This window comes from Zootermopsis nevadensis, unplaced genomic scaffold (assembly GCF_977971745.1).
Source record: "Zootermopsis nevadensis isolate Lab colony 2312 unplaced genomic scaffold, Znev_1.0 Znev_ptg000031l, whole genome shotgun sequence".
Taxonomy (NCBI): Eukaryota; Metazoa; Arthropoda; class Insecta; order Blattodea; family Termopsidae; genus Zootermopsis; species Zootermopsis nevadensis.
The window spans coordinates 5,083,909-5,099,914 of NW_028259163.1; the positions used below are offsets into that span (position 1 = coordinate 5,083,909).

Sequence of the window (16,006 nt, forward strand, 5' to 3'; positions counted from 1 at the left end):
CCTCTTCGATTTCTCTTTTCTCATCGTTTTAGAGTTATTTCTCTTTAAAATATATAATAAAATTCAGGTCAATACACAAAACTTTATTTAGATGTTAAAATTTAAAATTTAAATGTTAAAATTTAAAATTTTAAATTTGCGCCATTCATCACTATAAGGATGTTACAATAGAGCGCTTTCATTCACTTCACAACATGTTTCGATGTAATACATCATCTTCAGGTGTTGTCTTTTAAAACTATTTTATATTTTAATGCATGTCTTTCAATATATTCAATATATAATTTTAAATTTTAACATTTAAATTTTAACATCTAAATAAAGTTTTGTGTATTGACCTGAATTTTATTATATATTTTAATCAAAAAACACAAACATGACGCATGTAAACCTTAAACTTATTTCTCTTTATTAATTTATATATTTTTAATTATCCTTCTTCTTAAAACAAATTTCTTCTTACCAACAAATCAATTAATTTTGAAAAATCAGTGTACAAAACATAGGTTGCAATTCTATCCATCAGTTTAAATCTCCAAAGGTATTTCCCATTTAAAAAATAACAAAAAGGTAATCATTTTATACATTATTTGAAATAAATACGTAAAGCAAAAGTTTATCTGAAAGACCAGTCTCCAGTCTGTCCGTTCCTGCTTAGTTCAATCGATAATGCATTTTCACCTATAGGAAATACTCTTCAAGATATGTAACACTTCAGAAACAAAAGTACCAGCTCTTAAAGATCGTATACTCTAGTATTGGCAGTATTAGCAATAAGTAGTAGAATTAGTATTCCAATAAGTAAAACCAGATTAATAGACAGACAATTTGTTGATTCATTTTAATGGTATAGACAGGCTTCTAAAATTTTACCTTTCTTGTAGACAGGGATTCCAAAAATGTCTATAAAATTGGAACAAACCTGTATATAATCTGAGAAAGACATGAAAAGGGAAATATATTTTTATCCCAGAGAATAAATTCGAAACAAAGAATGGTATTTCTGGTTTTAAAACTAGGCCATATTTATTCAAAATCTTAATAATTGTCTAAATTACGAAGTTGCTAAATTAGGTATTATTTGTTCGTCTTCGTAAGACTGCACGGAACATCATACATGATGACCAAAAATTCCTAACTACATACAAGACAATGAAAAGTTAATTACTGTCGGTTAACAAATACAGAGTGGCGAACAATTAATCATCAAATTTTAAATAACTTTGTTTTTTTATTTGATTATTTTTAATTTTGCAGAAATAAAGTTAACAAACAGTACATTAGTTTCCGATTGTATTTATACAAGATTTTGTCTTCACTAAAAGTGGTTATTGGTCCATGTCGTCAGAGGAATACAGTAAGATGTTGGTCGTCTACAGTGACTGTAATCAGACGACGTAGTGTTGCAGTCATTTCACTAACAGCTCGCATCTCTACATCAGAAAGAAGGGATAATATACTAATAATAGCTTCTTCTACATCCATCTTCGTCATCAGAATAATTACCACGTTTAATTACAAGATAATCGTTTTGTCTACTCGTCTGCAGTCTGAAAGCTCGGCGGATAAAATATGCAAAATCACAAGCTTAATTGTTGCTTTTTTAGCCTAATTGTAAAACTCGGAAAGGAAAAAGATAAAATTGAGAGTAATCGAGTCGAAATATGAGACCTAAGACACAACAACTGTTCGGAAGATTCATAAAACTGAATAATTTCAACTCTTGTGAGATTTTACGTTCCCACGGTTGCGAGTATGAAGATGGCTGTCTTCTGGAATTTTAAGCCGTGTAATCTGATTTTTCCGACGTTTCAAAGGTCCTTACTCACCCTAGTGATGAAGACAGCATAATTCACTTTAATATTAAATCTTCAAAAAACATGGTGATGGCATGAAGGAGGACGTCATCTCAGAGGATTCCCTAACTATCCTCCTTCGGAACCTGTATTTCTAATGATTTCAAACACGGGGATTCCCAACAAAGTCATTTCTATGCGTAGAAGTTACCTGATACTGTTGCCGGAATTTTACCAAAATTGATATGTTTAGACAAATTTTAGTCCACCGCCGCGAAAACATCAAATTCTAGTTGGATTTCACGAGTTTTTGCATGCGGACAGACAGACAGACGAAACGTGACAAAGATAATAGACGAATTCTACACATTAATTAGATTAAAAGTCGCAAAAGAAGGTTGAGATAAAGTAAAATATTTATTTCATCGCAAGGAGGCATATTTCTTAGCTCTACACTGAGTTCTGATTATAAATTCCGAAGTTCTTCTGCTTCTTATAATTATACAGTCTCTCGTTTTGAATATTAGACCGCGAGACATACCTGAGATAGTTAAATTGTCAACGCACGTCCGCAAACAGCCGTAGCATCAGTAACACGGCACAGGCGTAGATAGGCACGACCAAGGCGTAAACGTGAGCTTAAACAATGCCGGATCTTAACGGAGATTCTATCCTGAGGTCTTGATACGAGGTGCGATCGGAAAGTTTCAAGACTGCGCGTATAAAAACCCGTACACTTATCTCAGGTATTAAATTCATCCATCACCCTCGAAGTAGTTCCCCTGGGAGTGAACACAACGATCCCAGCGCCTCTGCCAAGCCTGGAAGCATCCCTGGAAATCTTTCTTTGTCAGCCTGTCAAGTACCATCTGCGATTCTGCCTGAATCTCTTCTATCGTCTCAACTCTCCTTCCCTCTAGCTGAATTTTCATCTTTGGGAAGAGGAAGAAGTCACACGGAGCTTAGAAAGGAAGTTGGGGTCGGTTCTTGCAAGATCTTTGAGCTCCTGACAAACGAGAAGTCGATTCTGCTTCTGGTCCTCAGACAGGATGCGTCGCATGTGGAGTTCTTCCTTTAGAATCAGCTGACAGGTCCCATAGCCTATCCCAACAATGTCGCACAAGTCGTTGATGGTACGACGTCGATCTTCGTGAATGGCCTGCCGAATCTTCGTAACATTTTCGGGCGTTGTGCTCGAAGATGGTCGTCCAGAACGCTCGTCATCATCGACAGAGGTTCGGCCATTTTTAAAACGTGAATGCCACACAAAAGTTTGTGCACGACTCATTGCGGACTCCCCAAATGCTTGCTTTAGCATTTCATACGTTTCCGTAGCCGTTTTGGCGAGTCTTTGGCAAGAGATTCAGACAGAATCGCAGATGGTGCTTGACAGGCTGACAAAGAAAGATTTCCAGGGATGCTTCCAGGCTTGGCAGCGGCGCTGGGATCGTTGTGTTCACTCCCAGGGGAACTACTTCGAGGGTGATGGATGAATTTAATACCTGAGATAAGTGTACGGGTTTTTATACGCGCAGTCTTGAAACCTTCCGATCGCACCTCGTATAAACGTGCAATATCACTACAAAATCCTACTGTAAACTGCAGGTACTTTTTTACACATGAACCTACTTGTTCGATGTAAGGTTTCATCTTGAGTAATCTATCAGATAATTAATTATTATAAACGTCCAAATTTTGAATCGTGACAAGTAAAGGGACCTGTTACATGGTGCCTTTTGATGGGGTGGTGCAGTAGAATGAACTTGACGATTTGCGTATGTTTATTACCATAAACTTCTACACGAGATATCTTTATGCTCAATGTTCAGATACAAAAACAAATGTTCCCCTTAAATGTAGGTGTAATTTAGGTTAACATAATCTTTTTTTAACTTTTACTTTTCATTTTCTGTGACTGTCTTATAAAAATTTAACTTTCTGAAGACTGAAGCACATATAAAAATTTAGTCTGTATCACTCGGCTTTAAAATCTTAAACACGGAAAAAAAACACAACTTTTATCTTTTCTAAGGTATTCAACTGGAAATACTGAGGATTACCACGGAGTGGACCGCCACGGTGGTCTAGCGGTTAGAACGCTGGGGTCTCGGGTTCGATTCCCGGCGGTGCCCGAATTTATAACTTGTGTTGGGCAAGGCCGTGGTCTAGGCAACACGGAGTTTTCCTCCGTGGCATCCCAACAATTACTCCATTCACACACAGAAGAAGGCAATGGCAAACCACTTCTGGATCATCTGCCAAGAACGTATATGAACAGGTCCCAGTCCGAGAAAAGGATGGAAGGATCCTGTTCATATGGACCTGTCGTCAGACAGAACACTAAATAATAATAAGATGAGGTGGTCTAGCGGTTAGAACGCTGGCCTTGTAATCCTGGGGTCTCGGGTTCGATTCCCAGCGGTGCCCGAATTTATAGCTTGTGTTGGGCAAGGCCGTGGTCTAGGCAACACGGAGTTTTCCTCCGGGGGCTTCCCCGGTTTCTCCGTGGCATCCCAACAATTACTCCATTCACACACAGAAGAAGGCAATGGCAAACCACTTCTGGATCATCTGCCAAGAACGTATATGAACAGGTCCCAGTCCGAGAAAAGGATGAAAGGATCTGTTCATATGGACCTGTCGTCAGACAGAACACTAAATAAATAATAAATACCACGGAGTACATCAGAGTAGACGGTAAGCCACTGGTTATGTGTAAGCATTACTGGTAATGCTTACGTAAACCAAAAACTTTAGGCTTGTGTTAGACGATAGGAACTTCGTGTTAAGGAACAGAGAAGTTGTATAGACACACTTAGGGTCAAAGCTGTGTGGTCATTGGCCCGGGTGAGACACGCACACACACACATTATCAGGCAGGTACAGATGTAAAAAAAAAACAGAACAAAACCCAGCCTCAGGGGGTAAATACGAGAACGGACGGGGGAGGAAAATTAATAAATCTAGAAAAATCTTTGTCCATCCATTTCAAATCTCCTCCCAACTGCAGCCGCTACTCAAAAAAAAAAAAAATATATCCCATTAGATGAGGGACAGAATATTTCATTTGTCTCATCCGTACCAAAAACCATCGTCTGAGTAATCTACAATACAAACACAACTTAACACTTGTATTCAAGATGACTCGTCCCAAATACTGAGTCTGATGGACAGTGACCGACGTTTCAGAGGTGATTACTAACTCCATCAACAGTACGATTAAAGCCTGCCCTGATGATGGAGACAGTAAATACCTGTGAAACTTCCGTATCAACGAGACTATGCAGTACATCCCAGAACACACTCGTCGCTGTGATAATCTAATATATGAAGAAGTACTAGGTTCGGATTCCGGCGCTGTAATGAGTTAACCTGATAAGTAATTTGCATTTTCCCCAGTTTCTCCACGAGACGCATCTTAAAATAGGCCACGACGTTAAGTTTCAGAGTTCTTATCCACCAAACAAACATTCGTAAGTACATCCATCGGAACTGTTATTTTCTGCAACTGAAATAATTCCTTTACAATCAGTGATAAGATTAAAGTTAAAAGTAAATCTGTCCCACTATACGCCATGTAGGCGCTTGGGGTGAGAGGAGGTATAGCTCCTACTCATTCTTGACTTCGGCACTAGATGGGGGTGAGTGGTTAGCATCACGCCCCGGCCGTATTTTACGCCCGGGAAAGGATCCCGGTACCCATTGGATAGGAGGCTTGGTGGGCCCCAGAGCCAGTCTGGACGCAGAGGCTAGAGGAAAAATACTCAGCCCTCGTAGGGGATCGAACCCCGGTCATCCAGTCTGTAGCCAGTTGCTATATTATCGGTGATAATTAGGCTTATTTTACTGAAGGTTGTCAATTGGATACCAAGTGAAATGTTCCGGACATCTTAGCTCTGGTGGTAAAATTCCTGTAGGCCAGTGTTTCACGACAGGAGTGCAACGAAATTATCTTCTTTTTCGTAATAAGAATTCGTAATAAACTGCAATACACAGACACAAGTAACACGAACGCGAGGAATGATTCGTAATCCAGAACTTTATTCAACACGTATTACATTTTATTTTCACATGCCTGTATTCTTATAGGGTAAGGATACATAATTATGGCAATGTAAATCTCATTCAGAAACACTGATAATAGCCAGTCCCGTTCGAAACATTTTAAGGACAATTAAATTATTTCATGCACAATCATTGAAATAAGAGTTTGTTTGCATATGGTTTTTAACGAGTATTATCTCACAAATACAGAGTCGAATCATAAGATAAAATAAGAATAAATTTGAAATAACATAAAAATAAGCGGAAATTTCTAAATTTAAGGCATTATTCAGGTACTTGCCTGGTGGGAATAACAAGGACCGCTAAAATATAAGTTAGGTTAGCCAGCCTGTCGGCCTAGATTTAAACCCAGGACATCTAGAACACAAAGCAGAAATTCTAACTGATTCTCCTTCACTTAGAATGTAAGTGTAGTTCCTTCCTTATTATGTCCAGAAATTTTATATTTACTAGATTCAAAATGCAGACTACAGAAATATCTATTCATTTTTACACAGACCACGTACTCTTACAGTACGTCATATTTATTTACATTCATCACATCAATCAATTTCTTGACTATCTGACCGTATGTTTAACTACTTATTGAGTACTCTTGCACTGAGTAATTTAATAATTCACTGCTGGAACGTTCAATTATACAGCAATCACTCTATAGATTAGTAGAGGCCATCAACGTTTCAGGGCACTGATGATGGAGACAAAAAAGACTTCCGAAACGTTGGTAAATTTCTCTCAGAATGCAAGGGGTAATATCCCAGAAGACAGCCATCTTTATACTCAGCCGCCATAAAAACCTCAAATCATACTGTTTACACACCCCTGCGTCAAGAGTTCTGTCAGGTAGGCACTTTAAAATGCCGCCATAATCTTATCGAAAAGAACAGGGTCCCTGCTTTTTCAATGCCTTTTCTTTTGTGAATGAAGAACTTTTTATCTGCAGTATCTCATTGTTCTATCTAGAACAGAAGACAAAAGTTGGGATCTTGGGATAATTTCCCCAAGTTTTTATTGATCGAATCTTTTGAATGCATTCGGAGTGCCGGCCGGATCACAGGACAACTCAGAACACACAAGAAAATGGACCTACAGCGCTGTTGACGTAGCATTAATTGAAAAGCCACTTTAATATTATCTTTAAGTGTGAGTAATGGGATGGAGAAGGTTGTGGTATTTTAACCCATTGTCACCTTTGAGAAATTAGGGGAGGGGTTAGCGATAGACATTACTGTTTCAACGAGGTGGGGCACAATTTTTAATTTACAGCTACGTAAGTCCCCAGGCAGTGCCCGCTCGTCCTACTGGTGTAGATAGGTTTGTAAAGATAAGGAATTTGGAATTGGAAAAGGTGGGATACGAAATGGATAACGGGAGAACTTGGTTAGGGTCTTACCGATGTTCAAAACACAATTTTTAAATTTTATAATATACCTCGTAAGAGCGGAATTTAGTACAAAAAATTTATGTTGATATGGGACGCTAATTTAGGACCCAATTTTGATATTAGCACTGGAGGGCTGTATGACAGACTTGAAACGGTAGTCTAAATATTGTTTAAAAATTCAGTCCGTACAGCAAAGAGAACACACTTTGCCATTACAAAGATCAACTGGTTGATGATAATTAAGGAAATCATCACTTTTTACAATAATAATCGTATAAAACAAAAATATAAATAGTCGCTGGCTGTTGAAGCAGGTGGTACATATAATCACCAATAAGCTTTAAATGGTTAAAAGAATGACGTGCAGTTCATGTGATTTATTGACACTAAAATATAATAATTATTCGGGCTGGAAAACCTTAGAAGGTAACACTCAAGACAAATAAATATAAGTGGATTTCATTCTGTGTTACCGGACTTCAAAATCCGATTTGGTCGGTAGAATATAAGGATCTTAACCGAATACTCAAAACCAGAATCTCCTTCACAGCATTGTATCACAATTTTATCACAAAACATAGCAAGTATATTTGGCAGCTGTGCCGCAAGGGTTAGAAGACACGGTAACCGACACAGTGATGTTGTGCAGCGGTAGTTTCCACTGGCACAGTTGTGTAATATCCTCCTACTGATATGAAGCGAGGACCAGTGTGGCAAGTGTTCCAGGTTGTTAATTATATCAGCAAAGAGTGTCTTGGTTTTAAATATTATGTAAAATAAAAGGATCTTATTTCATATCGCTATTATTATTATTATTATTATTATTATTATTATTTAGTGTTCTGTCTGAGGACAGGTCCACATGAACAGGATCCTTCCATCCTTTTCTCGGACTGGGACCTGTTCATATACGTTCTTGGCAGATGATCCAGAAGTGGTTTGCCATTGCCTTCTTCTGTGTGTGAATGGAGTAATTGTTAGGATGCCACGGAGGAAAACTCCGTGTTGCCTAGACCACGGCCTTGCCCAACACAAGTTATAAATTCGGGCACCGCCGGGAATCGAACCCGAGACCCCAGGATTACAAGGCCAGCGTTCTAACCGCTAGACCACCACCGATATAAAGCGATAATTTGATTTTTCCCATCGTAAAAACAGACCTTCGTACGCTTAATAATTACCAACTTTAGAACAAAGAGTTTACATCTCAACAAATTGTACATATTCTTGTGTCTCATCACAAACTGAGTGATGATACATAAACCCCTTATTCTAACACCTTCGTTCTTCTCTCCTTTATATCACTTTCTATTTCTACTCTCGCTGTTGCGTATCCTGGGTCACTGTCCTATATCCGTCTCTCTCCGCATCGCGATGTTCAAATGTTCCGTCTTCTTCACTCGAAGCCACGCGACCAACACACGCCATTCAGCTGCGCGCGCGCCTCTGGTGGGAGATTCTCGAAACTACGGAATAATAAGCAGCATGAAGCCACTTCTTTTCTGTACCTTTGAAATGGTTGCGTACGAATGTAATAACCTTACAAAATACTGGACGTTTCAAATCCTACATTCTACGTATGTCTGTTTCGTTGTTTGCTTCAAGATTCTTTCTTAAACGTCTAGTAAGTTTTCCGCTAATATAAACAAACATAACCTATTATTACTCAATGATTTACGTACTGTGACCTTGAATAAAACTTAAATCGTGTAAAGTGAATTTTTTTAAACAAAATATTACACAGAGTTGCTAAAAAAACTATAGACCACCACCTATAATTATAATTAACCTGACAAATATTTAAAATTAATATATTTTAAAAATGCAAATACGTGTCTGAAACATCATATTGTAAAAAGCCATTCTCAGACTAACAAATTATGAAACTGTAAAGCATCTGGAAAGAATCGGTCTTGGCCAGGAGGTCCTGAGGAAAAACATTAAAAATTTCAGTGAGGCTAACCGGTGTCCAGGCCGAGATTCAAACCCGGGACCTTTAGATTACGACATAAGAGTGTTAACCAATCGATTACGAAGTTCAGTTAGTATGAAGATGGTACACGTTCAGTAGCGTTTTAGAGGTCCTTGCTGCCTCCATCATGAGGGTAGGTGCAACATACCAGAAGACATCACTTAATCCACGTATGTTATCACATCTACACGTGGCCTTTATCAATGGTGATTTTAAAAACATGAGGTTACTTCGGTTGGAGGGTGTTTCGAGTGGTGTGGGGTATTATAAAATGTAACCCCGAGGGGAGGGGGTGCATTGAAAGTTCTAGGGATCCTGTGAAGGTGTAGCGGGGGAAGGGAAAGGATCAAAACACACCGAATCTCCTCTCCTCCTTTCTCTCATTCGTCTTCTCTTTCTGTACGAACAGCTGCCTCGTCGGCATGACCCGCTGTTCTAGAACATTCTTTATACCTCGCTTTCGTGGCAACATAATATTAGTCGTTAGTTTTGTTGGCTCCAAGAGCATACAAAATTCTCACATACGAACTAATAGTCATGATAACTCAGCACGTACTGAAGTAATTGGTTAAAGCCTCATGGCTACTTGATTCGATGTTTAAAATATAGCCGCTTCGATTCCCGAGAACAGACCGGATATCTTGACTGAAGTTTAGCTAGTATATTGAGACATATACAAAATAAATTATATTATTTTAAGTTAGGCCACTGTAGATAATTTCTCAGTTCATTCGATTCAAAATTCGTTAAAATTCATTCGACGCTCAATAATAAATAAGTTAGATATATCATTAAGTAATCTACAACAGTGGTATTCAAATTTTTTTGTTCGTGTACCCCCAGATATAATTTCTCTTCAACTTTGTACCCCCAACGTTGTTGGTGTGTAATTCAAGTTATACATAGTATATAATCTACATCTAAAATAAATTAAATAAATTACATTACTGATTATTCAGTGTTTATCGTAAAATAATATATATATTTTTTAAATTTCACGTACCCCTTAAGATGTCTTCGCGTACCCCCAGGAGTACGCGTATCCCAGGTTAAATACCACTGTTCTACATCAGTAGTATATGCAACTATTTTTGTTCGCGTATCCCCAGATATAATTTCTCTTCAACTTTGTACCCCCAATGTTGTTGGTGTATAATTCAAGTTATACATTAGTATATAATCTACATCTAAAATAAATTAAATAAATTACATTACTGATTATTCAGTGTTTATCATTAAATAATATACATTTTTTAAATTTCACGTACCCCTTAAGATGTCTTCGCGTACCCCCGGGGGTACGCGAACCCCAGGTTGAAACCACTGATCTACAATAACAACAACAATATATCAATATCAAATAAGACCTGCGAATATCACAAAGTGAGACTTAAAATTTAGAAACAAGTTTAGATTAAGATTAGAATTAGGAAGTACTCGTCAATGGTGTTCTTTTTTTGGGGGGGGAGGTTTTGCACCCTGAGATCATAAACCCAAGTATGACAACTAAGAAACTAAGCAAACAGATTCATGGAACGGAGTTATTATTCAGAAATTAACAGTAAGCTCAGTTCCTCAAGAAATATCCAAAAGGTTTATTATCGTCTTCAAAAGACCCCGCCAACGGTCCCTGTCCTGAGATAGATGAATCAAATCCCTCAAATTCTACTTCCCTAAAATACATTTTAATATTATCCTTCCATCTAAGATAAAGTTTCTAGAGTGTTTTCGTCTCTTCAAGCTTTCCAACCTAATTTTTTTTACGATACATTTTTCATCTCCCCCATGCGTGCTATATGTCTCGCCCATCCAATGCTCCTTGATTTGATCAGTCTAATTATATCTGACGAGGAGTAAAACTTATAAAGCTCATAATTACGCATTTATCTCAATCCTCCTGTTACTTCATACATCTTACGCCAAGATGTTGTCCTCAGGACCCTTTTCTCAAAACACCCTTGACCGGTTTTGTCTGCTTAATGTGAGCGACCAAGTTTTACACCCACACAAAACAACAGGGATAATTTCATTCTTTAAATTTTTATACAGCAAAAGAAAAGACAAGTTATTCCGAATAGCGTGACAATAAACATTCCCAGAATTCAATGCACTCTTTGTTTCAGAACCTAAGTATTCAAAGTAGTAGGGGAAACAGGGGCACATTGCAACAAATTTTAACTCTGAATCCCTTTCTCAGTAGTATTTAGTGATTATGTTAAAACTCGTAATGCATATTAATAGTATATTCTATGAAGACGTAGCTATACAAAAAATACGAACCATTACTTTTCCGTAATATTAAAGTAATAACATTACAAGAAACACAAGTGTAACTACTGCAAATGTTCCCTCTAGTAATCCATGTTGCAATATTATGATGCTTTGCAGAATACCATATTCTGAGTGGTATAATTTTGGGTGCAACATTAAGCATGCAAATATTCATGGTGTCATAAATTTGTGTACGAAAAATTACTAATTTCCTCAGTATTCTATTCTAAATTTTAAAATAATATTATTTTATCGCATTAACAATTATCATGCCTCATTTTAGTCGAAGTATTTAATTAACTAAAATATTTAAATACACATTTTGAGAAAACTGCAAGTCCATTCTCAATGCATTTTGCAACCTGCCCCAAAGTCACTCTTGTTCACCAAATCGATCAAATTACGCAAATGATAGGTGACAGAAAATCGCTTTTAAACACAATTCTCAGCAAGCAAGAACAACTTTACAACATATTAAACGCTAAAAGCTACTCGACATTTAAAAAATCAAAAATTCACTAACCACGTTATACGTGCCAAAGAAATTACAGATAATTTTTTATTATCTGTAGTCGAACGTACCGTGACATCAGTTCTTATGCTAACAGTGGCGCGATCTACATTACAAAAACGCATAAATTTAAATGTTGCAATGCGCCACATCTTCCCCTATTACTTACACTATATTAATCGGCAGTTAAATGCAATTCTGTTTATACTACTAAATTATAACTTGCCGACTGAAGTCCCTCGACGTGTTTATAAATGTCTTCGAAGAAATACCTCGCACGTAATTATTGTCAACTTAACTTCTACTTTAAAATAAATTGTTCTGGAATGCAGTTTCACCTCAGGTAAAGAACGCCTATGTTCTTGCTGCAATTACACACGGCTCTAGGACAGCAAATGATGTAATTGTAAGCCAGTTCTTGTTAGTGTAATTACCACTGCACTGATTACCTATTAATAAGTCTACCATAGAATTGGAATGTTCTTGAGTCCAGTCAACAGAACATGAACGCAAGTGGGTTACGTTTCAATAAAAACCTACATTATTATGCCCTGGTAAATACTTTAATGACATTTTAGGTTTTAGTCATTTTGATATTTTAGGTTGAATACAATTAAATATAAATATGAAGATATCCGTCTTCTGGGTTATTGCGCTGTGTAGTCTGGTCGATGTTTACCAACGTTTCAGAGGTCATACTGCCTCCGTCATCAGGGCGATGAGTCTGAAGATTTCTGTCTTCTGGGTTGTTGCGCTGTGTAGTCTGGTCGATGTTAACCAACGTTTCAGAGGTCATACTGCCTCCATCATCAGGGCGGTGAGTGTGAAGATTTCTGTCTTCTGGGTTGTTGCGCTGTGTAGTCTGGTCGATGTTAACCAACGTTTCAGAGGTCATACTGCCTCCGTCATCAGGGCGATGAGTATGAAGATTTCTGTCTTCTGGGTTGTTGCGCTGTGTAGTCTGGTCGATGTTTACCAACGTTTCAGAGGTCATACTGCCTCCGTCATCAGGGCGATGAGTATGAAGATTTCTGTCTTCTGGGTTGTTGCGCTGTGTAGTCTGGTCGATGTTAACCAACGTTTCAGAGGTCATACTGCCTCCGTCATCAGAGTATGAAGATTTCCGTCTTCTGGGTTGTTGCGCTGTGTAGTCCGGTCGATGTTAACCAACGTTTCAGAGGTCATACTTCCTCCGTCATCAGGGCGATGAGTATGAAGATTTCCGTCTTCTGGGTTGCGCTGTGTAGTCTGGTCGATGTTTACCAACGTTTCAGAGGTCATACTGCCTCCGTCATCAGGGCGATGAAGATTTCTGTCTTCTGGGTTCTTGCGCTGTGTAGTCTGGTCGATGTTTACCAACGTTTCAGAGGTCATACTGCCTCCGTCCTGCCCTGATGACGGATATCTTCATACTCACCGCTGTGAGAACCTCAAGTCTTACAAATATAAATATGTCTGGCGGTCTCTAATGCTATGACGTTCATACAAATTTTCATGAAAACCCATAAGTTAATTTAGAACTTAAAGAATCAAAGATGTAGTAATAAAAAACATGGACGAATGCCATAAACACACAACATATTTATATACTAGAGGCAGTGCGTCTTGGGAATTTAAAACATGGCTCAATACTATTTAAAGTCTCTTCACAAAACTTATAAAATACCGCAAAATGAAATCAAATATTGATATTCATAGTAGGATTTGAGGTACCAAATCTAAAATTTCTTGACGATGGTAAAGAGTCAATTGAATAAAAATTTCCTTGGATGTTATCCATCGTCTAGTAAATATAAAACGTAAAACGACGTTTCGGAGATGGGACTCTATCTCCGTCTTCAGGTTCCTACACAGTTGGGCCCACTAGATAGAGCTAATCCCTATCTCAGGATTTGAGGTTTTCACGGCGATGAGTATGAAGATGGCTGTCTTCTGGGTTATAGCGTCGTGTAGTCTGGTAGAAGTTTACCGACGTTTCAGAGATCATTGCAGCCTTTATTATCCCAGCGCTAAAACCAAGAAGACAACCACCTTCTTACCCACACGTTTCTCAAATTAAGCTTACTACTGACGAGCAAACCTAACATAGGTTTTAAACGACTGTATATTGAGTATCAACGTCTATAATACTAAAGTCCACAAGAAACTTCTTTTGATGTCTTTAAATAACACGTCATAGAATTACATGACATTCTGAAGTCATGCATTATAATTATAGATTATGTAATGTATTCTACCGTAACAGACAGGGAACTTCGGGAATATATTTCAAACTCTATAATTATAGCGATTTAGATTCATATAATCTAAAGGTAACTGACCGTATCATCGAAGCATCGCCTTTTCTGTCGTCAAAAATTTAAGTTGATGAAAAAAAAACCACGTTTTCCTTAATTGCTTTATTCTTCAATTGATACTGAAAAGTAATTACACTATAATGTATACACGTGACTCGTGGTCTAAATGATTTTTACTCCAGGGAATTTGTACCAGACACGTGATATGCCTTTTATAATATAGCTACTCCACTAAGTATCGAGTTACTACTAAATCGTATGAATGTTTTTTTTTAAAAAATCTTCACCTGTATAGATTTTGCGCAACTGTTGTGAGCAACGGCCTAGCAACTGAGGTGACCTTGATTCTATTGTCACGGAGGGAGTTGGGAGAGTCAAGGGAGTTGAACTGCTTCTGATTTAATTTTTGGTAAAGTACCGTTGCGTTTCAAATGCTACTACTTCGTGTACTGACAATGTAATGTGGGCTGTCAGGTAGAATGTCAGCGAAGGTAAAACATATAATAATATATAATATATTATTAAAATTTCATTATTCGAGGTGCGATCGAAAAGTTTAAAGACTGCGCGTATAAAAACCCGTACACTTATCTCAGGTATTAAATTCATCCATCACCCTCGAAGTAGTTCCACTGGGAGTGAACACAACGATCCCAGCGCCGCTGCCAAGCCTGGAAGCATCCCTGGAAATCTTTCTTTGTCAGCCTGTCAAGCACCATCTGCGATTCTGTCTGAATCTCTTCTATCGTCTCAAATCTCCTTCCCTTTAGCTGAATTTTCATCTTTGGGAAGAGGAAGAAGTCACACGGCGAATAAGGAGGGTGCGGGATGACGGCCATGGTGTTTGAGGCCAAAAACTGCCGAACTTTGAGGGCGGTGTGCGCTGGCGCGTTGTCATGATGCGTCGCATGTGGAGTTCTTCCTTTAGAATCAGCTGACAGGTCCCATAGCCTATCCCAACAATGTCGCACAAGTCGTTGATGGTACGACGTCGATCTTCGTGAATGGCCTGCCGAATCTTCGTAACATTTTCGGACGTTGTGCTCGAAGATGATCGTCCAGAACGCTCGTCATCATCTACAGAGGTTCGGCCATTTTTAAAACGTGAATGCCACACAAAAGTTTGTGCACGACCCATTGCGGACTCCCCAAATGCTTGCTTTAGCCTTTCATAGGTTTCCGTAGCCGTTTTGGCGAGTCTTTGGCAACAGATTCAGGCAGAATCGCAGATGGTGCTTGACAGGCTGACAAAGAAAGATTTCCAGGGATGCTTCCAGGCTTGGCAGCGGCGCTGGGATCGTTGTGTTCACTCCCAGGGGAACTACTTCCGAGGGTGATGGATGAATTTAATACCTGAGATAAGTGTACGGGTTTTTATACGCGCAGTCTGGAAACTTTCCGATCGCACCTCGTACATAAAATCATTTTCTTTTGTTACGCCAATGCAAATTAAAAACTAGGCCTAAGTAGACAAAAACAAATATTAGAACATTATTAACTGCGTAATTAATAGTATGACACAGAACTATTTGTTTCAAATCACGTATATAATTACAAACATAGCTAAAGATTCTTTATTCCTTTTTCTACCAAAGTAGCTGTAGTAGACAGCTATTGTTTTGTTATTTGTCTTCCATTCAAAGTAAAAAAATTAGAAAACTGGTAAAATATAATTAGCGTAAAGAATATAACCCATAACTTTCCTCATTT

The 16,006-nt window shown here is 38.1% G+C and overlaps 1 long non-coding RNA gene across 6 annotated transcripts in view; it reads right to left on the reverse strand.

The window, feature by feature from the left end:
- Window positions 1-1,353: 1,353 nt before the first annotated feature.
- LOC147872023 (uncharacterized) overlaps window positions 1,354-16,006 on the reverse strand; it is an 84,856-nt gene continuing 70,203 nt past the window's right edge. For 4 of the 6 annotated variants that reach the window (XR_015538067.1, XR_015538071.1, XR_015538070.1 and 1 more), the window contains one exon: window positions 8,070-8,711. This is a non-coding gene — a long non-coding RNA (uncharacterized LOC147872023). Of the gene's footprint in view, window positions 1,434-8,069; window positions 8,712-12,082; window positions 14,009-16,006 lie in introns of those variants that run through there. The other 2 variants (XR_015538068.1, XR_015538066.1) reach the window with 2 other exon arrangements.